The sequence below is a fragment of the Cervus elaphus genome, chromosome X, assembly GCF_910594005.1.
Source record: "Cervus elaphus chromosome X, mCerEla1.1, whole genome shotgun sequence".
NCBI lineage: Eukaryota > Metazoa > Chordata > Mammalia > Artiodactyla > Cervidae > Cervus > Cervus elaphus.
Window position 1 is genome coordinate 124,784,630 of NC_057848.1, and position 27,096 is coordinate 124,811,725.

General features: G+C 40.4%; 1 pseudogene; it reads left to right on the forward strand.

Moving 5' to 3' along the window:
• Nucleotides 1-27,096, forward strand: part of LOC122690475 — a 31,475-nt pseudogene that overhangs the window by 176 nt on the left and 4,203 nt on the right.

Genomic DNA, 27,096 nt, shown 5'->3' on the forward strand with positions numbered 1-27,096 from the left:
CAGGCCCTTGCTAGAGATAAAACTCAATGTAGTTCCCTCTTGCCTCCCCCCTCACCCAGTACCAGCTCTTCCCTCTTTATTTTCTTTCTCTTCTCCCTCTGGAGTAGTAAAATGAGTTTGTTGGCTTTGGAATTAAACTATCCCTATATGGCTAGGGCACCTTGAACAAAACCATCTCTCTGACCCTTGATTTCCTCAACTATTAAAGGAGGGCAATAAAATTCCAAAGCAACTGTAGTACAAGAAAGAGGGGCTCTGTAACAGTCAGCTTCCATAGGTGATATCTAGGTCATTGGAACAATTCAATAACATCCTGTACAGAAAACACAACACACTGCCTGGTCCCAAGAAATAACAGCTAGTGTTGATTGAATGCTTACTATGCACCAAGCCTTTGTTAAGTGTTTTGTTGTTGTTTTTTGTTTTACATGGTTAATTTAGCCCATCCTCATAAGGACCTTGGGGCTTCCTTGATGGCTCAGCTGGTAAAGAACTTGCCTGTCAGTGCAGAAGATGCAAGAGATGAGGGTTCAATACCTGGATTGAGAAGATCTTCTGGAGGAAGAAATAGCAACCTGCTTCAGCATTCTTGCCTGAATAATTCCATGGACAGAGGAGACTCGTGGCCTACAGCCCATGGGGTCACAAAAAGTCAGACACGACTGAGCATGCATGCACACACAGACATGTAAGGGCCTTATGAGATAGGTACTATTATCCCCATGTTACAGATGAAGAAACCAGGGCTCAGAGAGGTGAGATAACAGACAATTGCCGAGCTACTAAGTTCAGGGCCCAACTATGAACTCAGGCAGTCTAGTTCCATAACCCATACTCTTTAAGCACTATTCTCCCTTTTAGGATATACCGTTAAAAATGTGAAGTTCTCTATTTCCTCTTTTTATTACACTTTCCTTATCACTTTGTAATTTTCTTCTCTTCACTATCGTCTCACTTTCTTCTCAATCCTAGGGCAGCAAGACTTTGTCATAACCAGGCAATTTTATCTGTGGGGCAGATTATCATCATTAATATAATATTTACACACATTGGATCATACTCAATATGAAAGTGAAAGTGAAGTCACTCAGTCGTGTCCAACTCTTTGTGACCCCATGGACTGTAGCCCACCAGGCTCCTCAGTCCATGGAATTTTCCAGGCAAGAGTACTGGAGTGGGTTGCCATTTCCTTCTCCAGGGGATCTTCCCAACCCAGGGATCGAACTCAGGTCTCCCACACTGCAGGCAGATGCTTTACCATTTGAGCCACCAGGGAAGCCCCCATACTCAATACACTGGCCTGCAATTTCCTTTTTTTTCCCATTTGACCACATACCAATATGTCATGTAGGTCTTTCCATATGAATGCTTCCTTTTTAATGGATTTACACTATTCCAGAATCTGAATGTTACCATAAATTATTTAAACACTCACTTATTAATGGAAATTTAGGTCACAGGGATTTCCCATTTCATTAAGAATAATCTTGCAATAGCTGTCTTTAGGCCTATGTGAGAATATTTTTTATATGGTAGCATCTTAAAAAAATTCCTGGGCCAAAGGATATACAGATATTTAAATTATTGATACTGCCAATATGCCCTATACATTTTCTATACATCCCCAATAATGGTGAGTGTGTGCATGCTTATCCTTTCAACTTGCCAATGCAATTTTTAAAATTTAATTAATTATTTAACTGAAGTATACTTGATTTACAATATTATAACTAAATTTTATTATTTCCTTCCTTCTGCTATCTCTGGGTTTAGTTTGCTATTTTAATATCTTATTTCTTTAAGGTGTAAAGTTGTATTATTGGTTTAAGATTTCCTTTTAAAGTATGTTTTTATAACTATAAATTTCTTTTTTAGCACTGCCTTGTTGCAGCCCATATATTTTGATAGGTTGTATTTTTTTTTTTAATTTTTTTTTGATAGGTTGTATTTTTATTTTAATACATTTCTAAGTATTTTATAATGTTCCTTGTGATGTATTCTTTGACCTACTGATTGATTAATACTATGTTGTTCCATTTCCACATGTGAAAACTCCAGTTTCACTTGTTATTGACTTTCAGTTTCATTCCACTGTCACCATAGAAGATATTTTGTATGATTTTTTAATTTTTAAATTAGTTAAGACTTGGGGTGCAATTTATGGTGTATCCTGGAGAATACTCCGTGCACATTTGAGAAAAATATGTAATACTGCTATTGCCAGCAGAGCATCCTGTACATTCCATTAGTTCTAATTGGTTTTTAGTGTTTTGCAGGTTCTCTATTATTGATCTTCTTTTTCTCTTAGGCATTACTGACAGTGGAGTATTAAAATATAGAACTATTGAGAATGTTAATAGCCTCGGTAGGAAGGCCAGAGGTCCTGAAGTGGCAGGAGGAAATAAAACTGCAAGTGGCTGATGTATTTTTTTTTCTTTTCTCTTCTAATCCTGTGCTGTCATCCAATCCCAAAGAAAGGCAATGCCAAAGAATGTTCAAACTACCACACAATTGCACTCATCTCACATGCTAGTAGAGTAATGCTCAAAATTCTCCAAGCCAGGCTTCAGCAATATGTGAACTGTGAATTTCCAGATGTTCAAGCTTGATTTAGAAAAGGCAGAGGAACCAGAGATCAAATTGCCAACATCCACTGGATCATCGAGAAAACAAGATAATTCCAGAAAAACATCTACTTCTGCTTTATTGACTATGTCAAAATATTTCACTGTGTGGATCACAGCAAACTGTGGATAATTCTTCAAGAGAAGGGAATACCAGACCACCTAACCTGCCTCCTGAGAAATCTGTATGCAGGTCAAGAAGCAATAGTTAGAACCAGACATGGAACAATAGACTGGCTCCAAGTCAGGAAAGGAGTATATCAAGGCTGTATGTTGTCACCCTGCTTATTTAACTTCTATGCAGAGTACATCATGCTAAATGCCAGGCTGGATGAAGCAGAAGCTGGAATCAAGATGCCGGGAGAAATATCAATAACCTCAGATATGCAGATGACACCACCCTTATGGCAGAAATTGAAGAACTAAAGAGCCTCTTGATGAAAGTGAAAGAGGAGAGTGAAAAAGCTGGCTTAAAACTCAACATTCAAAAAACTAAGATCATGGCATCTTGTCCCATCACTTCATGGGAAATAGATGGGGAAACAGTGGAAACAGTGGCAGACTTTATTTTCTTGGGCTCCAAAATCACTGCAGATGGTGACTGCAACCGTGGAATTAAAAGACACTTGCTCCTTGAAAGAACAGCTATGACCAACCTAGACAGCATATTAAGAAGCAGAGACATTACTTTGCCAACAAAGGTCCGTCTAGTCAAAGCTATGGTTTTTCCAGTAGTCATGGATGGATGTGAGAGTTGAACTATAAAGAAAGCTGAGCGCTGAAGAATTGATACTTTTGAATTGTGGTGTTGGCGAAGACTCTTGAGATTCCCTTGGATTGTGAGGAGAGCCAACCAAACAATCCTAAAGGAAATCAGTCCCGAATATTCATTGGAAGGACTGATGCTGAAGCTGAAACTCCAATATTTGGCCACCTGATGTGAAGAACTGACTCATTGCAAAAAAGCCTGATGCTGCAAAAGAATGAAGATAGGCACAGAAGGGGATGACAGAGGAAAAGATTGTTGGATGGCACCAACGACTTGATGGACATGAGTTTGAGCAAGCTCCAGGAGTTGGTGATGGACAGGGAGGCCTGGCCTGCTGCAGTCCATGGGGTCACAAAGCGTTGGACATGACTGAGTGAACTGACTGAATTGAACTGAATCCTGTGTTGCATGGTGATTCCTGGTTCCACCTGAACTTAACTTTATCTTAAACCTTGAGCTAACCAATGCATTTTTCTCATGAAAATGCCTTTCTTAAGCTGTGTTAATGAAGCATGTACTTGCTTGTAAATCTGCCTTTCATCAAGATTCATGTCAATTGTTTTATGGCCCAGGATGACTCACCTTGTGTCAGTGCTATCTCAAAATGCATGCTGTGAGTGAGGGGCCTGGTGCAACTCTCTCAGTTTTGAGGCTTTACCTTTCTCTAATTCAGTTCAATTCAGTTGCTCAGTTGTGTCCAACTCTTTGTGACCCCATGAATCTCAGCACGCCAGGCCTCCCTGTCCATCACAAACTCCCAGAATTTACTCAAACTCACATCCATCAAGTCCGTGATGACATCCAGCAATCTCATCCTCTGTCGTCCCCTTCTCCTCCTGCCCCCAATCCCTCCAAGCACCAGGGTCTTTTCCAATGAGTCAACTCTACGCATGTGGTGGCCAAAGTATTGGAGTTTCAGCCTCAGCATCAGTCCTTCTAATGAACACCCAGGACTGATCTCCTTTAGAAGGGACTGGTTGGATCTCCTCACAATCCAAGGGACTCTCAAGAGTCTTCTCCAACACCAGTGTTCAAAAGCATCAATTCTTTGGCGCTCAGGTTTCTTCACAGTTCAACTCTCACATCCATACATGACTACTGGAAAAACCATAGCATTGACTAGAAAGACCTTTGTTGGCAAAGTAATGTATCTGCTTTTTAATATGCTATCTAGGTTGGTCATAACTTTCCTTCCAAAGAGTAAGCATCTTTTAATTTCATGGCTGCAATCCACCATCTGCAGTGATTTGGAGCCCCCCAAAATAAAGTCTCCCACGGTTTCCACTGTTTCCCCATCTATTTCCCATGAAGTGATGGGACCAGATCTTAGTTTTGTGAATGTTGATCTTTAGGCCAGCTTTTTCACTCTCCTCTTTCACTTTCATCAAGAGGCTTTTTAGTTCCTCTTCACTTTCTGCCATAAGAGTGGTGTCATCTGCATATCTGAGGTTATTGATATTTCTCCCGGCAGTCTTGATTCCAGCTTGTGCTTCATCCAGCCCAGCATTTCTCATGATGTACTCTGCATAGAAGTTAAATAAGCAGGATGACAATGTACAGCCTTGATGTACTCCTTTTCCTATTTGGAACCAGTCTGTTGTTCCATGTCCAGTTCTAACTGTTCCTTCTTGACCTGCATATAGGTTTCTCAAGAGGCAGGTCAGGTGGTCTGTTACTCCCATCTCTTTCAGAATTTTCTACAGTTTATCGTGATCCACACAGTCAAAGGCTTTGGCATAGTCAGTAAAGCAGAAATAGATGTTTTTCAGGAACTCTCTTGAGTTTTTGATGATCCAGCAGATGTTGGCAATTTGATCTCTGGTTCCTCTGCCTTTTCTAAATTCAGCTTGAATATCTGGAAGTTCACGGTTCACATATTGCTGAAGCCTGGCTTGGAGAATTTTGAGCATTACTTTACTAGCGTGGGAGATGAGTGTAATTTTGCGGTAGTTTGAACACTCTTTGGCATTGCCTTTCTTAGGGATTGGAATGAAAACTGACCTTTTTCTAGTCCTGTGGCCACTGCTGAGTTTTCCAAATTTGCTGCCATACTGAGTGTAGCACTTTCACAGCATCATCTTTCAGAATTTGAAATAGCTCAACTGGAATTCCATCACCTCCACTAGCTTTGTTCATAGTGATGCTTTCTAAGGCCCACTTGCCTTCACATTCCAGGATGTCTGGCTCTAGGTGAGTGATCACACCATCGTGATTATCTGGGTCGTGAAGGTCTTTTTTGTACAGTTCTTCTGTGTATTCTTGCCACCTCTTCTTAATATCTTCTGCTTCTGTTAGGTCCGTACCATTTCTGTCCTTTATTGTGCCCTTCTTTCATGAAATGTTCCCTTGGTATCTCTAATTTTCTTGAAGAGATCTCTAGTCTTTTCCCTTCTGTTGTTTTCCTCTATTTCTTTGCATTGATCACTGAGGAAGGCTTTTTAAAATCTCTCCTTGCTATTCTTTGGAACTCTGCATTCAAATGGGAATATCTTTCCTTTTCTCCTTTGCTTTTTGCTTCTTTTCTTTTCACAGCTATTTGTAAGGCCTCCTCAGACAGCCATTTTTCTTTTTTGCATTTCTTTTCCATGAGGATGGTCTTGATCCCTGTCTCCTGTACAATGTCACGAACCTCCATCCATAGTTTATCAGGAACTCTATCAGATCTAGTCCCTTAAATCTATTTCTCACATCCACTGTACAATCATAAGGGATTTGATTTTGGTCATACCTGAATGGTCTAGTGGTTTTCCCTACTTTCTTCCATTTAAGTCTGAATTTGGCAATAAGGAATTCATGATCTGAGCCACAGTCAGCTCCTGGTCTTGTTTTTGCTTACTGTATAGAGCTTCTCCATCTTTGGCTGCAAAGAATATAATCAATCTGATATTGGTGTTGACCATCTGGTGATGTCCATGTGTAGAGTCTTCTCTTGTGTTGTTGGAAGAGGGTGTTTGCTATGACCAGTGCATTCTCTTGGCAAAACTCTATTAGCCTTTGCCCTGCTTCATTCCATACTCCAAGGTCAAATTTGCCTGTTACTCCAGGTGTTTCTTGACTTCCTACTTTTGTATTCCAGTCCCCTATAATGAAAAGGACATCTTTTTTTGGGTGTTAGTTTTAAAAGGTCTTGTAGGTCTTCACAGAACCGTTCAACTTCAGCATCTTCAGCATTACTGGTTGGGGCATAGGCTTGGATTACTGTGATATTGAATGGTTTGCCTTGGAAACGAACAGAGATCAGTCTGTCATTTTTGAGATTGCATCCAAGTATTGCATTTCAGACTCTTTTGTTGACCATGATGGCTACTCCATTTCTTCTAATGTATTCCTGCCCACAGTAGATATAATGGTCGTCTGAGTTAAATTTACCCATTTCCAGTCCATTTTATTTCACTGATTCCTAGAATGTCGACGCTCACTCTTGCCATCTCCCGTTTGACCACTTCCATTTTGCCTTGATTCAGGGATCTAACATTCCAGGTTCTTATGCAATATTGCTCTTTACAGCATCAGACCTTGCAACCCCACGTCCAAGGAGCGGCAGCTGCATGGGTGCAGGAGGGCCGAGAGGAGCTACTCCACGTTCAAAGTCAGGAGGTGTGGCCGTGAGGAGATACCCCTCGTCCAAGGTAAGGAGCAGTGGCTGTGCTTTGCTGGAGCAGCCGTGAAGAGATACCCCACGTCCAAGGTAAGAGAAACCCAAGTAAGACGGTATTGCGAGGTGTTGGGAGGGAATCAGAGGGCAGACACACTGAAACCATAATCACAGAAAACTAGCCAATCTGATCACACGAACCACAGCCTTGTCTAACTCAATGAAACTAAGCCATGCCGTGTGGGGCCACCCAAGATAGACGGGTCATGGTGGAGAGGTCTGACAGAGTGTGGTCCACTGGAGAAGGGAATGGCAAGCCACTTCAGTATTCTTGCCGTGAGAACCCCATGAACAATATTTCTCTAATTAGCAGCTTGTTAATAGGTATATAGTGAAAGTGAAAGTCACTCAGTCGTGTCTGACTCTTTGCGTCCATGGAATTCTCCAGGCCAGAATACTGGAGTTGGTAGCCATTCCCTTCTCCAGGGAATCCCAACCCAGGGATCGATCCCAGGTCTCCCGCAATGCGGGCAGATTCTTTACCAGCTGAGCCACAAGAGAAGCCCAAGAATACTGGAGTGGGTAGCCTTTCCCTTCTCCAGCAGATCTTCCTGACCCAGGAGTTGAACTGGGGTCTCCTGAATTGCAAGTGGATTATTTACCAACTGAGCTATCAGGGAAGCCCATAGGTATATTATCCCTTGCTAAGAACTAGCAAGGGGGCACTCTTTCTGTCCACCCTTCTGATGTCTATGTTAGAAGCTTCCTCTATCATTTTTATACTTTAATGAAACTAAAAAGCTCTGAGCGATCAAGCCTAATCACTGGCCATGGATCAAATTCCTCTCCTCCAGAGGCCAAGAATCCTGGCATTGTTCATGGTAGCAGCAACCTTTCATCTTGGGGGCTCATCCAGAATCCTTCAGGACAAGATGGGGACACTCAGAGCTCTAGTTCTTTGTTCTCCAATACACATGTTTTCTGCTTTACTTTACTACAGTGTGCCTGTGTGAGTGATTGATTGAAAGAGATGCACAAACACATGCAAAACAAGAGTTCTGTCCTAATCTGTGGTTCTATGGTGACCTCATACTGCTTATGGCAGAAACCCTGTCAGGGGATTATATCGACTGGCTAATGTCAAGAGGCATCCAATGTCTCCTCCAAGGGAGTGGCCAGAGTTGGACAATGTGTGTGGACCACTCTCCTTTCTCAGTCAAACTTTCCAGTCTCTTTGCCCTTTTCATAACTGCCTGGGAATTAGAACTACTAACCTAATATGTCAGATTTAGACTTTCAAGGAACTTGTGGTTCATGCTGTTACTATGTACTTTTACTTAGACCCCAAGTTTGGAAGCGCCTAGCCTTGCTAGGAGCCTAAAGTTACAAGAGCACGTTCAGGAGCAAGGTGGAGCTCTAGCTCCAGGAACTTCTCTCAGGCTAGAGGTCACTCTCTTGGCTGCCTGTCTCAGGGGCCAGCAACCTGAAAGTAAGTCTTTGTCATGCCTCTACCTCCAATCTATGTGGATAGAAGCATTGCTGGTGACCATGAGGTCTTAAGGACACAGATTGGGAATTCCAGTATCTGGTCAGATTGGAAGTGCTATGGGCTTCTTCCTTTGGCTACAGTAGTTCTTAATGGACCAGAGGAGGCTATCTGGTGGCTTTTATCTCAACTCCTTAGACATTCTTTCTGTGGAATCTGTGGGAATGAGCTGGAGGGATTGGCCCTAATAGCTCAAGGACAAAAATCACTTTTTCCTTACTGGCTGGCCCTTCACCACCTCTTTTGCTATCACACATACTGGTGTGGTGACACTCAGAACGGGCATCTTGTGTTTTATGTTCATCCCTTTATGACTCAATGCTTCTACTGTGGTCAAGACTGTACTCAGGAATGTGCACAGGCACACAGAAGATGGATACTTCCCTTAATAGTCCTAGTTTGGGAGTCATTCTGGAAGGCTACTCTGTTGTACTCCGAGTGGCATCAGAGGGGGAACAGAAATCAGACAAATGTCTTGATGGGGAGGAGCTGGACATCAATCTGGGATGCCATTGGGTCTACCCCTGGTGCAACTCCACCTTGCTTTGTTGGTAGAACTGGGAGGGATGGGTAAGGCACCTGCGTAGGTAAGGGACAGACTAAGTCTGACCAGGGAAGGAAAGCTTCGGTGGAAAGTCTATCTCCACCCCCATCTAGAGCAGGGAGGGATGCCTCCAGTAGGAAAAAGCTACAGCTGTAAATGTCACTTTTCCCGTCTCTTACAGATGGGAGCTAGCAGTTCCAGAACCAACCCCTTTAAAGTGGGAATTAATTTTTTTAATAAAATACTGTGACAATTTTGATCCCCAGAGTTGAAAAAAGGCACACCTGATCTTCTTCTGTGATACTGAATGGCCACAGTATCCTTTGGAAGATGGGGAACGCTGGCCAGTTGAAGGGTCTCCTAATTATAATACTGTTTTACAATTAGACTGTTTCTGTAGAAAGCAAGGGAAATGGAAAGAAGTGCTATATGTGTTGTGCTTTTTCTCTCTGCAAGACATGCCAGCCTTATGTCCTAAGGGTACAGATTTGGGTATGAAAGCTTCAGTTCCCTCCTGTCCTCTTATTTTGCCCCTGTATCCAGGGCTCCCAACTAAGCAGGCTGAGAGTCAGGACACCCTTCCAGGAGGGGTTGCCTTAGTTTCAGTAGAAATTCAAACAGTCCCAATTGCAGTTGAGACTATATATATATATATATATATATATATATATATATATATGTAAGTCTTTAAGGGACTAACTTTACTTTATGACCTTACTTGGAAAGATGTAATGTATGTCTTGGGACAGACGCTAACTCCTGACTCAAAAGCTCGAATTTTGCCATACATTGACATGACTCAGCCATGTATGGTAAAAACCACTACAATATTGTAAAGTAATTAACCTCCAAGTAATAAAAATAAATGAAGGAAAAAAAAAGAAAAAAAAAAAACAAAACAAAAACACTTCCAACCAAAAGTGATGAACTAAAAAAAAAAAAAAAAAGGCTTGAATTTTGGGGAAAAGCAGTTACCTATGGATATGAATGGCTTGGTAATGAATCAGCAGAAAGTGCGGAGGGTGAGATACCTGCCTTCCTTACTCGGAATCAGGAAGTCTCCACAACAGTTAGACTGGGACTATAACACAACTAAAGGAACATGGGGACCAGAGTTACTTTTTCAGATGTGTTCTTGTCAGGACTCAAGTGAGCACACACCAAGACTTTAAACTATGCCAAACTGACAAGCATAGAACAGAGAGAGAGGGAAGCTTCTGGTAAATTCCTAGATAGACTACAGGAAGCCCTTTCACAGATTCACTGAAATTGATCCCAAAAGTACAGAGGGAGAAATGATCTTAAAAGATAGATTTCTCACTCAGTTGGCTCTAGATATCCACTGTAAGCTACAAAAACAGGTGTATGGACCAAATCATCCTTAGATAACCTGTTGCAAGTGACTCAGTTTATTATGACAGGTAGAAAGAAGAGAAGAGACAGAAAAAGACCAGGGAAAGACTGAGGCCCTAACAACGCCTTTCAGATTAGCTCTGAAACAGCTGGAGAAAGATGCCCAGAGAGGCCCAGGTGAAAAGGGATGGACATGCTGTTACTGTGGAAAAGAGGGGCACCTCAATGCCCACTCTCACAACTACTATTCAACATAGTCTTGGAAGTTTTGGCCACAGCAATCAGAGCAGAAAAAGAAGTAAAAGGAATCCAGATAGGAAAAGAAGAAGTGAAACTCTCGCTGTTTGCAGATGGCATGATCCTCTACATAGAAAACCCTAAAGACTCTACCAGAAAATTACTAGAGCTAATCAACGAATATAGTAAAGTTGCAGGATATAAAATTAACACACAGAAATCCCTTGCATTCCTATACACTCACAGTGAGAAAACAGAAAGAGAAATTAAGGAAACAATACCATTCACCATTGCAAAAAAAGAATAAGATACTTAGGAGTATATCTACCTAAAGAAAAAAAAGACCTATACATAGAAAACTATAAAGAAAGAAATCAAAGAGGACACAAACAGATGGAGAAACATACCGTGTTCATGGATTGGAAGAATCAATATTGTCAAAATGGCTATACTACCCAAAGCAATCTATAGAGTCAATGCAATCCCTATCAAGCTACCAACGGTATTTTTCACAGAACTAGAACAAATAATTTCACAATTTGTATGGAAATACAAAAAACCTCGAATAGCCAAAGTAATCTTGAGAAAGAAGAATGTAACTGGAGGAATCAACCTACCTGACTTCAGACTATACTACAAAGCCACAGTCATCAAGACAGTGTGGTACTGGCACAAAGACAGAAATATAGATCAATGGAACAGAATTGAAAGCCCAGAGATAAATCCACGAACCTATGGACACCTTATCTTTGACAAAGGAGGCAAGGATATACAGTGGAAAAAAGACAACCTCTTTAACAAGTGGTGCTGGGAAAACTGATCAACCACTTGTAAAAGAATGAAACTAGAACATCTTCTAACACCATACACAAAAATAAACTCAAAATGGATTAAAGATCTAAATGTAAGACCAGAAACTATAAAACTCCTAGAGGAGAACATAGGCAAAACACTCTCCGACATAACTCACAGCAGGATCCTCTATGACCCACCTCCCAGAATATTGGAAATACAAGCAAAACTAAACAAATGGGACCTAATGAAACTTAAAAGCTTTTGCACAACGAAGGAAAGTATATGCAAGGTGAAAAGACAGCCCTCAGATTGGGAGAAAATAATAGCAAACGAAGCAACAGACAAAGGATTAATCTCAAAAATATACAAGCAACTCCTCCAGCTCAATTCCAGAAAAATAAATGACCCAATCAAAAAATGGGCCAAAGATCTAAACAGACATTTCTCCAAAGAAGACGTACAGATGGCTAACAAACACATGAAGAGATGCTCAACATCACTCATTATCAGAGAAATGCAAATCAGAACCTCAATGAGGTACCACTACACGCCAGTCAGGATGGCTGCTATCCAAAAGTCTACAAGCAATAAATGCTGGAGAGGGTGTGGAGATAAAGGAAACCTCTTACACTGTTGGTGGGAGTGCAAACTAGTACAGCCACTATGGAGAACAGTGTGGAGATTCCTTTAAAAACTTGAAATAGAATTGCCATATGACCCAGCAATGCCACTCCTGGGCATACACACCGAGGAAACCAGATCTGAAAGAGACACGTGTACCCCAATGTTCATCGCAGCACTGCTTATAATAGCCAGGACATGGAAGCAACCTAGATGCCCATCAGCAGACGAATGGATAAGGAAGCTGTGGTACATATACACCATGGAATATTACTCAGTCTTTAAAAAGAATTCATTTGAATCAGTTCTAATGAGATGGATGAAACTGGAGCCCATTATACAGAGTGAAGTAAGCCAGAAAGATAAAGAACATTACAGCATACTAACACATATATATAGAATTTAGAAAGATGGTAACGATAACCCCATATGTAAAACATAAAAAGAGACACAGATGTACAGAACAGACTTTTAGACTCTGTGGGAGAAGGCGAGGGTGGGATGTTTCGAGAGAACAGCATGTATATTATCTAAAGTGAAACAGATCACCAGCCCAGGTGGGATGCATGAGCCAAGTGCTCGGGCCTGGTGCACTGGGAAGACCCAGAGGAATCTGGTGGAGAGGGAGGTGGGAGGGGGGATCGGGATGGGGAATACATGTAACTCCATGGCTGATTCATGTCAATGTATGACAAAACCCACTGCAATGTTGTGAAGTAATTAGCATCCAACTAATAAAAATAAATTAAAAAAAAGAGAGGGAGAAAAAAATAAAAAATAAATAAAAAATTAAGAAAAGCAAATAGCAAAATGACAAACTTAAAAAAAAAAAAAAAGAGGGGCACCTCAAGTAGGATTGCTCTGGCTCCATGTTCAGTCTGCAAAGGACCACATTAGAGAGGAGACTGCCCTATGAGCTGTAGGTCTCAGGGGTCAGACTCTACTGCCAGAGTCTCCTTCACCTCTTTGGGGAGGGATATCCTGATCAATGTCCAGGCCTCTTTATGAATATGGAGCCTGCTCTTTCTCTCCTACTAATTGAACAAAATGTAAATCTTAGAGCGTGGGCTGATGGAAAAGCTGTCGGTAGAGCACAAAATGCTATCCATGTCATTGTCAGTCTCAAAGACCCTCACCTATTGCCACATCAAAAGCAGTATCCACTGAAACCTGAGGTTAAGAAAGGGTTGAAACCCACCACTGAGAACTTATAGGAGCAGGGACTATTAATTCCCTGTAACAGTCCATGCAACACTCCTATTTTCCATGTAAAAAACTAAATGATAAGTGGAGATTAGTTCAAGATTTACAAATAATAAATGAAGCTGTGGTTCCTTTACACTCTGTGGTGCCTGATCCTTATACTCTATTGTCTAAGTCATCCCCTACCTATGATTTTAAGACAACTGAGAGGATTTTGGATTGCAGGCTATTGCTGCATTTGGATTATGGGTTATAGGGAATTTGCCTGACCTTTATATAAACATATATAACTGAAACTTGACAAGCCCAAACCACAAGCTGGTTTTGTCTCCAGATACTCAAAGCTTGTAACCTCTTCAAACTTCTCTCCAGCAGGCTCCTGCTTTGACCTTGCCCACAGAATGAGAGTTTAGTTTGTTACTGGAAACAACAGCAACAACAAAAAAAATCTGCCACTTGCACTTTTATTTCTTCCTGCCACTTGGGGACCTCTGGCCTGCCTACGGAGGCTTACACTCTCAGTCAAAAGAATCAGACTTGACTTAGCAACAGCACATAAGCAAGAGGTTTTCCTGTAAAGAGCTGTCTTTACTCATGGATAGCTGTTCAATCATTGAACTTTTTTGGGGGGTGTTGGGGAAGCAGATTTCACTTGTATTTTAATTTTTCCCCAAAACTAACAGCTGATTTCTCATCAAAAACCATGGAGGCCAGAAGACATATTTAAAACATGAAAAGAAAAAAAATCAACTAAGAATTCTATATCTGCAGAAGTATTCACCAAAATTGAAGGAGAACTCAAGATAGTCTCAAACAAACAAAAGTAGAATTTGTCACCAGTAGACTTGTCCTACAAGAAATGCAAAAGGGAATCAGGCTAAAAGGAAAGGAAGCTAGATAGCCAAACAAAGAAATAAAGAACACTGGTAAAACTTTTTAAACTGGTAAATATAAAATTCAGTATTATTTTATCATTGTTTGTAACTTGTCTATTGTATGAGTTGAAAGACAAATTCATAAAACAATAATTGTAAGTCAGTGCTAGTGGAGGCACATTGACTAAAGATGTAAGTTATGACAATAATATCATAAAGGGGAAAGAACAAAGGTATATAGGAGTATAAGAGCAGAGTTCTGCATGCTATTGAAGCTGTTATTATTAATTAAAACTAAAATGTTACAAATTCAATATGGTTCTTGTAATTCCCAGGATAAACACTAAGAAAATAAATAAAAAACATACAAAAAGGAAAATAAGAAGGGTATAAAAACAGTACACAATGATAAAAGATCAATTAAACACAAATGAAGGCAGTAGTGGAGGTAACGGGGAAGGAGAAGCTATAAGACACAAGAAAAAAAAAAGTGAAATGTTTGAGCAAATTCTTCATTATTAGTAATAAGTTTAAATGTAAATAGAGTAAACTCTCTAATCAAAAGGCATAGATTGGCAGAAGGGGTGAAAAAATATGATCAAACTATATGCTGCCTACAAAATACTCATTTTAATTAAAAGAAACTGGTAGGTTGAAAGTGAAACTATATAGGGAATACTCCATACAAAGAGCAACCAAAAGAGAACTTGGGTGGTTATATAAATATCATATAAAACAGACTTTAAGTCAAAATGTGTTTTAAGGCACAAAGAAGGCTATTTCACATTGATTAAAGGGTCAATTCAACAAGAAGCTATAATTATAAACATACACACAACTAACAAGACTGTCACAATATATGTGAAGCAAAAAACAGACAGAAGAGAAGAGAGAAACAGACAGTTCTACAATAATACAGAAAGGTTGCTGCTATAAGCCGACTGGGATTCTTGGCCTCGGGAGGAGAGGTATTCGAGCTAGGGCCAGTGATGAGGCTTGATTGCTCAGAGTTTTTGTGTAATAAAGCTTTATTAAGGTATAAAAGAGATAGAGAAAGCTTCTGAAATAGGCATCAGAAGGGGAAAGAAAGAGTGCCCCCTTGCTAGTTTATAGCAAGGAGTTTTATACCTATTAGCAAGCTGCTAATTAGAGAAAGGATTTCCTTTAGGATTGACTAGTTTCCTTTAGGATTGAATGATTTGATATTATGATTGACAGGTTTGATTTCCTTTAGGATTGACTGATTTCCTTTAGGATTGACTAGTTTGAGCTCCTTGAAATCCTAGGGACTCTCAAGAGTGTCCTCCAACACCACAGTTTAAAACCATACCTTTGACTAGATGGACATTTGTGAGCAAAGTATTGTCTCTGCTTTTTAATATGCTGTCTAGGTTGGTCATAGCTGTTCTTTTGAGGAACAAGTGTCTTTTAATTTCATGGCTGCAGTCACCATCTGCAGTGATTTTGGAGCCCAAGAAAATAAAGTCTGTTATTGTTTCCATTGTTTCCCCATCTATTTGCCATGAAGTGATTGGGCCGATGCCATTACCTTCGTTTCTTGAATGTTGAGTTTTAAGCCAATTTTTTTCACTCTCCTCTTTCACTTTCATCAAGAGGCTTTTTAGTTCCTCTTCACTTTCTGCCATAAGGGTGGTGTCATCTGCATATCTGAGGTTATTGATATTTCTCCCGGCAATCTTGATTCCAGCTTCTGCTTCATCCAGCCTGGCATTTCGCATGATGCACTCTGCATAGAAGTTAAATAAGCAGGGTGACAACATACAGCCTTGACATACTCCTTTCCCGATTTGGAGCCAGTCTATTGTTCCATGTCTGGTTCTAACTATTGCTTCTTGACCTGCATACAGATTTCTCAGGAGGCAGGTAAGGTGGTCTGGTACTGCCATCTCTTGAAGAATTTTCCACAGTTTGTTGTCATCCACACAGTCAAAAGCTTTGGCATAGTCAATAAAGCAGAAGTAGATGTTTTTCTGGAACTCTCTTGGCTTTTTGATGATCCAACGGATGTTGGCAGTTTGACCTCTGGTTCCTCTGCTTTTTCTAAATCCAGCTTGAACATCTGGAAGTTCACAGTTCATGTACTGTTGAAGCCTGGCTTGGAGAATTTTGAGAATTAGCTTGCTAGCCTGTGAGATGAGGCAATTGTGTGGTAGTCTGAAAATTCTTTGGCATTGCCTTTCTTTGGGATTGGAATGAAAATTGACCTTTTCCAGTTCCGTGGCCACTGCTGAGTTTTCCAAATTTGCTGAATTTGGAAGGCATACTGAATGCAGCACATTAACAGCATCATCTTTTGGGATTTGAAATAGCTCAACTGGAATTCCATCACCTCCACTAACTTTGTTCATAATGATGCCTCCTAAGGCCCACTTGACTTCACAATCTAGGATGTCTGGTTCTAGGTGAGTGATCACACCATCATGGTTATCTGAATCATGAAGATCTTTTTTTGTATAATTCGTCTGTGTATTCTTGCCACCTTTTCCTTTTCTCCTTCACCTTTAGCTTGTCTTCTTTTCTCAGCTATTTGTAAGGCCTCCTCAGACAATCATTTTGCCTTTTTGAATTTCTTTTTTCTTGGGTATGGCCTTGATCACTGCCTCCTGTACCGTGTCATGAACCTCTGTCCATAGTTATTCAGGCCCTCTGTTTACCAGATCTAATCCCTTGAATCTATTTGTCACTTCCACTGTATAATCATAAGGGATTTGATTTAGGTTATACCTGAATGGTCTAGTGACTTAGAAATATTAATAAGGATTGCATTGAATGTGTAGGTGGATTTGGGTAGTGATGCCTTATGGAGAACAATGTTGGATTCGTGATCTCTAAAGAAGATTTAGCTTTGGGACAAGGAACCAGCCTTGATCACTCAAGAGCGTTTGTGTAGCAGAGTTTTATTAAAGTATGAAAAGGGACAGAGAAAGCTTCTGACATAGACATTAGAAGGGGGATGAAGAATTCCCCCACGGGCTAGTCTTATCAAGAGCTTATATACTTTTACCAGACCCATTCCCACAACATACTTCTTAAATTAACAAGATTAGAACTAACAATAGAAAGGTCTCACCAGACCCACTCCCACAATATACAAAATATCTTAAGATCTCAAGATTAGTCAGAAGGTTTTTGTTGAGGAGAAACATGTCCTCAAGCAAGATACATTGTTATGTAGACTAAGACAAAGAAATATAGAAAAAAAGTCTGTCTTTTTCTCATCCTTGAGAACTCCAGACCCCCATCTCCTCCTTGAGAGACCCAGACCCCTTTCTCCCTGCCAGGGACCCTGGACTTCTTATCAACTTGCCTAGGAATTGACTCTCTCAGTAGTTCAGTTCAGTTCAGTTCACTCACTCAGTTGTGTCTGACTCTTTGCGACCCCATGAATTGCAGCATGCCAGGCCTCCCTGTCCATCACCAACTCCTGGAGTTTACTCAAACTCATATCCATTGATTGGTGATGCCATCCAGCCATCTCAAACTCTGCCGTCCCCTTCTCCTGCCCCCAATCCCTCTGAGCATCAGAGTCTTTTCCAATGAGTCAACTCTTCACATGAGGTGGCCAAAGTATTGGAGTTTCAGCCTCAGCATCAGTCCTTCCAACGAACACCCAGGACAAATCTCCTTTAGGAGGGACCGGTTGGATCTCCTTGCAGTCCAAGGGACTCTCAAGAGTCTTCTCCAACACCACAGTTCAAAAGCATTAATTTTTCAGCGCTCAGCTTTCTTCACAGTCCAACTCTCACATCCATACATGACCACTGGAAAAATCATAGCCTTGACTAGATGGACCTTTGTTGGCAAAGTAACGTCTCTGCTTTTTAATATGCTATCTAGGTTTGTCATAACTTTCCTTCCAAGGAGTAAGTGTCTTTTAATTTCATGGCTGCAATCACCATCTGCAGTGATTTTGGAGCCCCCCAAAAAATAAAGTCTGACACTGTTTCTACTGTTTCCCCATATATTTCCCAAAAAGGCAAAATGGTTGTCTGAGGAGGCCTTACAAATAGCTGTGAAAAGAAAAGAAGCGAAAAGCAAAGGAGAAAAGGAAAGATATTCCCATTTGAATGCAGAGTTCCAAAGAATAGCCAGGAGAGATAAGAAAGCCTTCCTCAGCGATCAATGCAAAGAAATAGAGGAAAACAATAGAATGGAAAAGACTAGAGATCTCTTCAAGAAAATTAGAGATACCAAGGGAACATTTCATGCAAAGATGGGATCAATAAAGGACAGAAATTGTATGGACCTAACAGAAGTAGAAGATATTAAGAAGAGGTGGCAAGAATACACAGGAGAGCTGTACAAAAAAGATCTTCACGACCTAGATAATCATGATGATGTGATCACTCACCTAGAGCCAGACATCCTGGAATGTGAAGTCAAGTGGGCCTTAGAAAGCATCACTACAAACAAAGCTAGTGGAGGTGATGGAATTCCAGTTGAGCTATTTCAAATTCTGAAAAATGATGCTGTGAAAGTGCTACACTCAATATGCCAGCAAATTTGGAAAACTCAGCAGTGGCCACAGAACTGGAAAAGGTCAATTTTCCCCCCCCCCCCCCATTTCCCAGCACTTATTTTATTTCATTTTCATTTATTTATATTATTTGGAGGCTAATTACTTTACAATATTGTAGTGGCTTTTGTCGTACATTGATATGAATTAGCCATGGATTTACATGTGTTCCCCATCCGAATCTTCCCTCCCACCTCCCTCCCCATCCCATCCCTCTGGGTCTTCCCAGTGCACCAGCCCTGAGCACTTGTCTCATGCATCCAACCTGGGCTGGAGAATTGTTTCACCCTTGATAGTATACTTGTTTCAATGCTATTCTCTCAGAACATCCCACCCTCGCCTTCTCCCACAGAGTTCCAAAGTCTGTTCTATACATCTGTGTCTCTTTTCTGTTTTGCATATAGGGTTATTGTTACCATCTTTCTAAATTCCATATATATGCATTAGTATAGTGTATTGGTGTTTATCTTTCTGGCTTACTTCACTCTGTATAATGGGCTCCAGTTTCATCCATCTCATTAGAAATGATTCAAATGAATTCTTTTTAATGGCTGAGTAATATTCCATTGTGTATATGTACCACAGCTTCCTTATCCATTCGTCTGCTGATGGGCATCTAGGTTGCTTCCATGTCCTGGCTGTTATAAACAGTGCTAGGATGAACATTGGGGTGCATGTGTCTCTTTCAGATCTAGTTTCCTCGGTGTGTATGCCCAGGAGTGGGATTGCTGGGTCATATGGCAATTCTATTTCAAGTTTTTAAAGGAATCTCCACACTGTTCTCCATAGTGGCTGTACTAGTTTGCATTCCCACCAACAGTGTAAGAGGGTTCCTTTATCTCCACACCCTCTCCAGCATTTATTGCTTGTAGACTTTTGGATAGCAGCCATCCTGACTGGCGTGTAATGGTACCTCATTGAGGTTTTGATTTGCATTTCTCTGATAATGAGTGATGTTGAGCATCTTTTTGTGTGTTTGTGAGCCACCTGTACGTCTTCTTTGGAGAAATGTCTGTTTAGATCTTTGGCCCATTTTTTGATTGGGTCATTTATTTTTCTGGAATTGAGCTTCAGGAGTTGCTTGTATATTTTTGAGATTAATCCTTTGTCTGTTGCTTCATTTGCTATTATTTTCTCACAATCTGAGGGCTGTCTTTTCACCTTGCTTATAGTTTCCTTTGTTGTGCAGAAATTTTTACGTTTATTTAGGTCCCATTTGTTTATTTTTGCTTTTATTTCCAATATTCTGGGAGGTCGGTCATAGAGAATCTTGCTGTGATTTATGTCAGAGAGTGTTTTGCCTATGTTCTCCTCTAGGACTTTTATGGTTTCAGTTCTCCCATTTAGATCTTTAATCCATTTTGAGTTTATTTTTGTGTATGGTGTTAGAAAGTGTTCTAGTTTCATTCTTTTACAAGTGGTTGACGAGTTTTCCCAGCACCACTTGTTAAAGAGGTTGTAAAAGGTCAGTTTTCGTTGCAATCCCAAAGAAAGGCAATCCCAAAGAATGCTCAAACTACTGCACAATTGCACTGTCAGTAGTCCAGGCATGCGAACAATATTAATTCTTCCAATCCATGAAAACAAAATGTCTTTCCATTTACTGTGTTTGTTTTAATTTCTTTCATCAGTGTTTAAAGTATTTACTGGTGTCCTAAGGCTTTTCCCTAAATAAGATCTTGACATCAGCAAATAGAATATTTTACATTTTCATTTCTGATTTGGATTATTTTTTAAATTAATTTTTATTGGAGTATAATTGCTTTACAATATTGTGTTAGTTTCTATTGTACAGCAAAATTAATCAGCCATACATGTGATATATGTGGTCCCTTTTGGACTTCCTTCCCATCCTGGTTACCACTGTACATTAAATAGAATTCCCTGTGCTATACAGTATACTCTCATCAGTTATCTGTTTTATACATAGTATCAATAGTGTAAATGTATCAATTCCAATATCCAAATTTTTCCCACCCTGATTTTCCCTTTGGTATTCTCATTTTTTTATTCTCTACCTCCATGTCTTTATTTCTGCTTTGCAAATAAGATCATCTACCATTTTTCTAGATTCCGCATATATATACTAATATGTGATATTTGTTTTTCTCTTTCTGACTTACTTCACTTTATGTGACACTCTCTAGATCCTACCATCTCTTTACAAATGACCCAATTTCATTCCTTTTTATGACTGAATAATATTCCATTATATGTATATATGCACACCACATCTTTATCCATTCCTCTGTTGATGGACATCTAGGTTGGTTCCATGTTCTGGCTATTGTAAATAGTGTTGTTATAAACATTGGGGTACATGTATCATTTTGAATTATGGTTTTCTTTGGTACTGGCACCACCCCCGCCCCACCCACCCCCCCGGAAATATAGATCAATGGATATACACACACAGACACAGACACACACACACATATACAACTGAATCACTTTGCTGTATACCTTAAGCTAACACAACATTGTAAGTCAACTATATTTCAATAAAATATAGATCAACAAACACATGAAAAGGTGCTCAACATCACTAATTATTGCTTCGTTGTGCTTAGTCACTCTGTCGTGTCCAACTCTTTGTGACCCCATGGACTGAAGCCCACCAGGCTCCTCTGTCCATGGGAATTCTCCAGGTTAGAACACTGATGTGGGTTGTCATGCTCTCCTCTAGGGGATCTTCCCAATCCAGGGATCGAACCTTGGTCTCCAGGGCTTCAGGTGGATTCTTTACCTTCTGAGCCACCAGGCAAGTCTCACTAATTATTAGAAAAATGCAAATGAAAACTTCAATGAGGTATGACCTCACACTGGTTAGAATGGCCGTCATCAAAAAGTCTACAAACAATAAATGCTGGAGAGGTTTTGGAGAATAAAAACTCTTACACTATAAATAGTAATGTAAATTTGTGCAAGAACATGGTATATCTCTCCATCTGCTAATGTAGTCTTTGATTTCTTTCATCAGTGTTGTCAAGTTTTCTGTTACAGGTCTTTTTTCTCCTTAGGTAGGTTTATTCATCAGTATTTTATTCTTTTTGATGTGATGGTAAATGAGATTGTTTTCCAAATTTATCTTTCTGACTTTCATAACAGTGTATAGGAATGTAAGAGATTTCTGTGTATTAATTTGTATCCTCTAACTTCACCAAATTCATTGATGAGTTCTAGTAGTTTTCTGGTAGCATCTTTAGGATTTTCTATGCATAGTATCATGTCATTTGCAAACAGTGACAATTTTACTTCTTTTTCAATTTTGGTCCCTTTTAGTTTTTCTTCTCTGCTTGCCATGGCTAGGACTTCTAAAATCATGTTGAATAAAAGTGGCAAGAGTGTATATCCATATCTTGTTTCTGATCTTGGAGGAAATGCTTTCAGTTTTTCACCACACAAAGAAATAGGGAAAAAAGAGAACCAACAAAGAATTCAAAATAAGAATAGTCATTAAGAAATAAACTTAGTAAAACAAACAAACAAAAAAAGAAAACTAGAGTACAAACAAAAAGCAAACAGATAACAAAAAAGTGAAGAAAACAAAATACACACATAAAAATCAATTTAAAAAATAAAGAATGAAAGCAAGAAAAAAATCTCCAAAACAACAAAAGATAAAAATAGAAAAACAAAAAATAAATAAAAATAGAAGATGAAAAAAATTAAAAGCAACAATACCAACAACTGAAGAAAATGAAACATGGAAACAAAACAAAATAATAGTAATAAGAATATTTTTCTGGGGCATTGGCTTTCAGTGTGCTTGTTCCCACAGTGAGCCAGAGCCAAACCCTGCCTCTCAAGGAGGCCTTCCAATAACTCTAGGAAGGTCTCTAGGCCTGTTGTGGGCACTGTGGGGCCAGCTCAGACGCTGACCTGGCCCAATTCCTGCATGTATTTGTCTGGTAAGTCCACTGGTGCAAACGTTAGACTGGTCTCAATTGTGGCAACATTTATTGTCTATTCAGGTATCTCACAGATTCAGGATTTACCAGGTAGATCTAAAGGCTTTAATCTGCATCTTGTGCAAATGCATAGGAAATTTCTATCCCTTTTCCATAGTTGTACTACCTGAGGCTCAGGTTTGGGTTTGACCCTACCTCAGTGTCAGATTTTATTTTTGGGGGGCTCCAAAATCACTGCAGATGGTGATTGCAGCCATGAAATTAAAAGACACTTACTCCTTGGAAGGAAAGTTATGACAAACCTAGATAGCATATTAAAAAGCAGAGACGTTACATTGCTAACAAAGGTCCGTCTAGTCATGGCTATGATTTTTCCAATGGTCACGTGTGGATGTGAGAGTTGGACTGTGAAGAAAGCTGAGCGCCGAAACATTGACGCTTTTGAACTGTGGTGTTGGAGAAGACTCTTGAGAGTCCCTTGGACTGCAAGGAGATCCAACCAGTCCCTCCTAAAGGAGATTTGTCCTGGGTGTTCGTTGGAAGGACTGATGCTGAGGCTGAAACTCCAATACTTTGGCCACCTCATGTGAAGAGTTGACTCATTGGAAAAGACCCTGATGCTGGGAGGGATTGAGGGCAGGAGGAGAAGGGGACAACAGAGGATAAGATGACTGGATGGCATCACCAACTCGATGGACATGAGTTTGAGTAAACTCCAGGAGTTTGTGATGGACAGGGAGGCCTGGCATGCTGTGATTCATGGAGTCACAAAGAGTTGGACCCGACTGAGCGACTGAACTGAACTGAACTCTGTGTGCTCTACCTGTGCTCTAACCTGCCTAGGTGAGAGGGAGCAATAGGAAAGCAGTTTTGCCACAATTTTGGTTTTCTGTTCACCAATGCCAAACAGAAATTTGGAGACAGAGTTATAATGAGAAGGAAAGAGTAACTTTATTACTTTGCCAGGCAAAGAGGGAACACAGTAGGCTAGCTCCTCAAGAACTGTGACCCTCTCATTGGTGAGTCCAGTTCAGTTCGGTTCAGTTGCTCAGTTGTGTCCAATTCCTTGCAACTCCAAGGAACAAGCATGCCAGGCTTTCCTGTCCATCATCAACTCCCAGAGCTTGCTCAAACTCATGCCCATCGAGCTGGTAATGCCATCCAACCATCTCATCCTCCGTTTTTCCATTTTCCTCCAACTGTCAATCTTTCCCAGCATCAGGGTTTTTTTCCACCATGTGGCCAAAGGGTCTTTTCGCATCAGGTGGCCAAAGTATTCAAGCTTCAGCTTCAGCATCAGTCCTTCCAATGATTATTCAGGACTGATTTCCTTTAGGATTGTCTGGGTGGATCTCCTTGCAGTCCAAGGGACTCTCAAGAGTCTTCTCCAACAACACAGTTCAAAAGCATCAATTTTTTTTGGCAAAACTCTGTTAGCCTTTGCCCTGCTTCATTCTGTCCTTGAAGGCTAAATTTGCCTGTTACTCCAGGTATCTCTTGACTTCCTACTTTTGCATTCAGGTTCCCAATAATGAAAAAGACATCGTTTGTGGGTGTTTGTTCTAGAAGGTCTTCATAGACCTATTCAACTTCAGATTCTTCAGCATTTCTGGTTGGGGCCTAGACTTGGATTACTGTGATATTGAATGGTTTGCCTTGGAAACGAACAGAGATCATTTTGTTGTTTTTGAGATTGCATTCAAGTACTGCATTTCAGACTCTTTTGTTGACTATGAGGGCTACTCCATTTCTTCAAAAAGATTCTTGTCCACAGTAGTAGATATAATGGTCACCTGAGTTAAATTCACCCATTCCAGTCCATTTTAGCTCACTGATTCCTAGTATGTTGATGCTTACTCTTGTCATCTCCTGTTTGAACACTTCCAATTTACCTTGATTCATGAACCAAACATTCCAGGTTCCTATGTAATATTGTTCTTACAGCACTGGACTTTACTTCCTTCACCAGTCATATCCACAAGCGAGTGTTTTTGCTTTGGCTCCATCTCTTTGTTCTTTCTGGAGTTGTTTCTCCACTCTTCTCCAGTAGCATATTGGGCACCTACCAACATGGGGAGTTCATCTTTCAGTGTCCTATCTTTTTGCCTTTTCATACTATTCATGGGGTTTTCAAGGCAAGAATACTGAAGTGGTTTGTCATTCCCTTCTCCAGTGGACCATGTTTTATCAGAACTCTCTACCATGACCCATCTGTCTTGGGTGGCCCCACATGGCATGGCTCATAATTTCACTGAGTTAGACAAGGCTGTGGTCCATGTAATCAGTTTTCCTTGATTGTGGTTTTCATTCTTTCTGCCCTCTGATGGATAAGGATAAGAGGCTCATGGAAGCTTCCTGATGGCAGAGACCAGAGGGAAACTGGATCTTGTCTGATGGGCAGGGCCATCTTTAATCCATTTTTCTGTTGATGGGTGGGGCTGTGTTTCCTCCCTGTTATTTGACCTGAGGCCAAACTAATGTGGAGGTAATGAAGATAGTGGTGACCTCCTTCAAAAGGTCCAGTGCACTCACTGCACTCAGTGCTCCTGACCATGCAGCAGGCCACCACTGACCCATGCTCCACCAGAGACTCCTGAACACTCATGAGCAAGTCTGGGTCAGGCTCTTGTGGGGTCACTGCTCCTTTCTCCTGGGTCCTGGTGCACAAAAGATTTTGTTTGTAGCCTCCAAGAGTCTGTTTTCCCAGTCCTGTGTAAATTCTGGTGGCTCTATGGTGGGTTGAGGGCAACCTCCTCCAAGAGGGATTATGCCATAACCAGATCTGCTGCACCCAGAGCCCCTGCCCCTGTGGCAGGCCACTATTGATCTGTATCTCCGCAGGAGACACTCAAACACTCAAAGGCAAGACTGGCTCAGTCTCTGTGGGGTCTCCTGCTGTGCACGAGGTTTTGTCTGAGCCCTCCAAGTACCTCTGGCTGATATGGGGTTTGATTCTAAACTTGATTTCGCCCCTCCTACCATCTTGCTGGGGCTTCTCCTTTGCCCTTGAATGTGGGGTATCTTTTTTTGGTGGGATCCAACATTCTCCTCAAGTTCCCATGGAACATTCACCAACATAGGCCTTTATCCAGGGCCATGACACAAATCTCAAGAAGTTGAAGAGAAGTGATTTCATACAGAGTGTGTCCTCTGACCATAATGGAACAAAATGGAAAATAAATAATGGAAAGACAACATTAACTTCTCTGAGCACATTGAAATGAAACAACATATTTATGAATAATCCATGGGTCAAGTTGATCACAAAGGAAATAAAATGCACATAAATAGAATAAAAATGAAGCCTCTGAAGCAGTGCTGACATAGAAATTTATAGCATTGAATTGCCTACACTAGAAGAAAAAAAAGTTCTCAGGTAAATGTTTCTATCCTAAGAAACTAGGAAAAAAAGAGAAAAATAAACCAAAAGGAATCACAAGAAAGAGATTATAAACACCAGAATGTAAATCAAATTGAAAATAAGAAAGCAACAGAGATAAGCAAATAAACTCTTATTTTTTCAGAACTATCACTGAAATTAAAAACCCTCTAGCAAGACTGACAAAAATATGAGAGATGAATAATACAAATCACCAGTATTAGGAGTTAAACAGAGGATACGGTTCCAGTTGTTATTTTTCAGTCACTCAGTTATGTCCGACACTTTGCGACCCCATGGACTGCAGCACGCCAGACTTCCCTACCCTTCACCTTCTCCTGGAGCTTGCTCAAACTCATGTTCATTGAGTCAGCAATGCTATCCAGCTGCAGAGTCATGGTTCCAGTGCTAGTGTGTGCTTAGTCAATCAGTCGTGTCTGACTCTTTGCGACCCCATGGACATGTAGCCAGGCTCCTCTGTCCATGGGGATTCTCCAGGCAAAAATACTGGAGTGGGCTGCCATGCCCTCCTCCAGCAGTCTGCAGTTATTACAATGTATAATATGGAAATACTATTAACAACTATGGGCTTCCCAGGTGGCGCTAGTGGTAAAGAAGTAGCCTGCCTTGGAGGAGATACAAGAGACACAGGTTGGATCCCTGGGTTGCAAAGATCCCCTGGAGAAGGGAATCTTCTTCACACTTCAGTATTTTTCCCTGGAGACTCTCATGGACAGAGGAGACTGGCTGGCTACAATCCATAGGATTGCAAAGTGTCAGACATGACTGAAGTTACTTAGCATGCATGCATGCATTAATAGTTATATGATTATAAACTCAACAATTTAGAAGATAAGGACTAATTCCCGAAAAATAAAAAACTATCAAAACTCAAATAACATTAAATAAATAGACATTTGAATATCACTATTAAAGAACTTGAATTTTTAATTTAAAAAAGTCTTCCAAAAAGAAATTTCTAAGCTCAGATGATTTAAATAGAAAATTATAATAATTTCACAGTTTGTATGGAAATACAAGAAAACCTCGAATAGTCAAAGCAATCTTGAGAAAGAAGAATGGAACTGGAGGAATCAACCTGCCTGA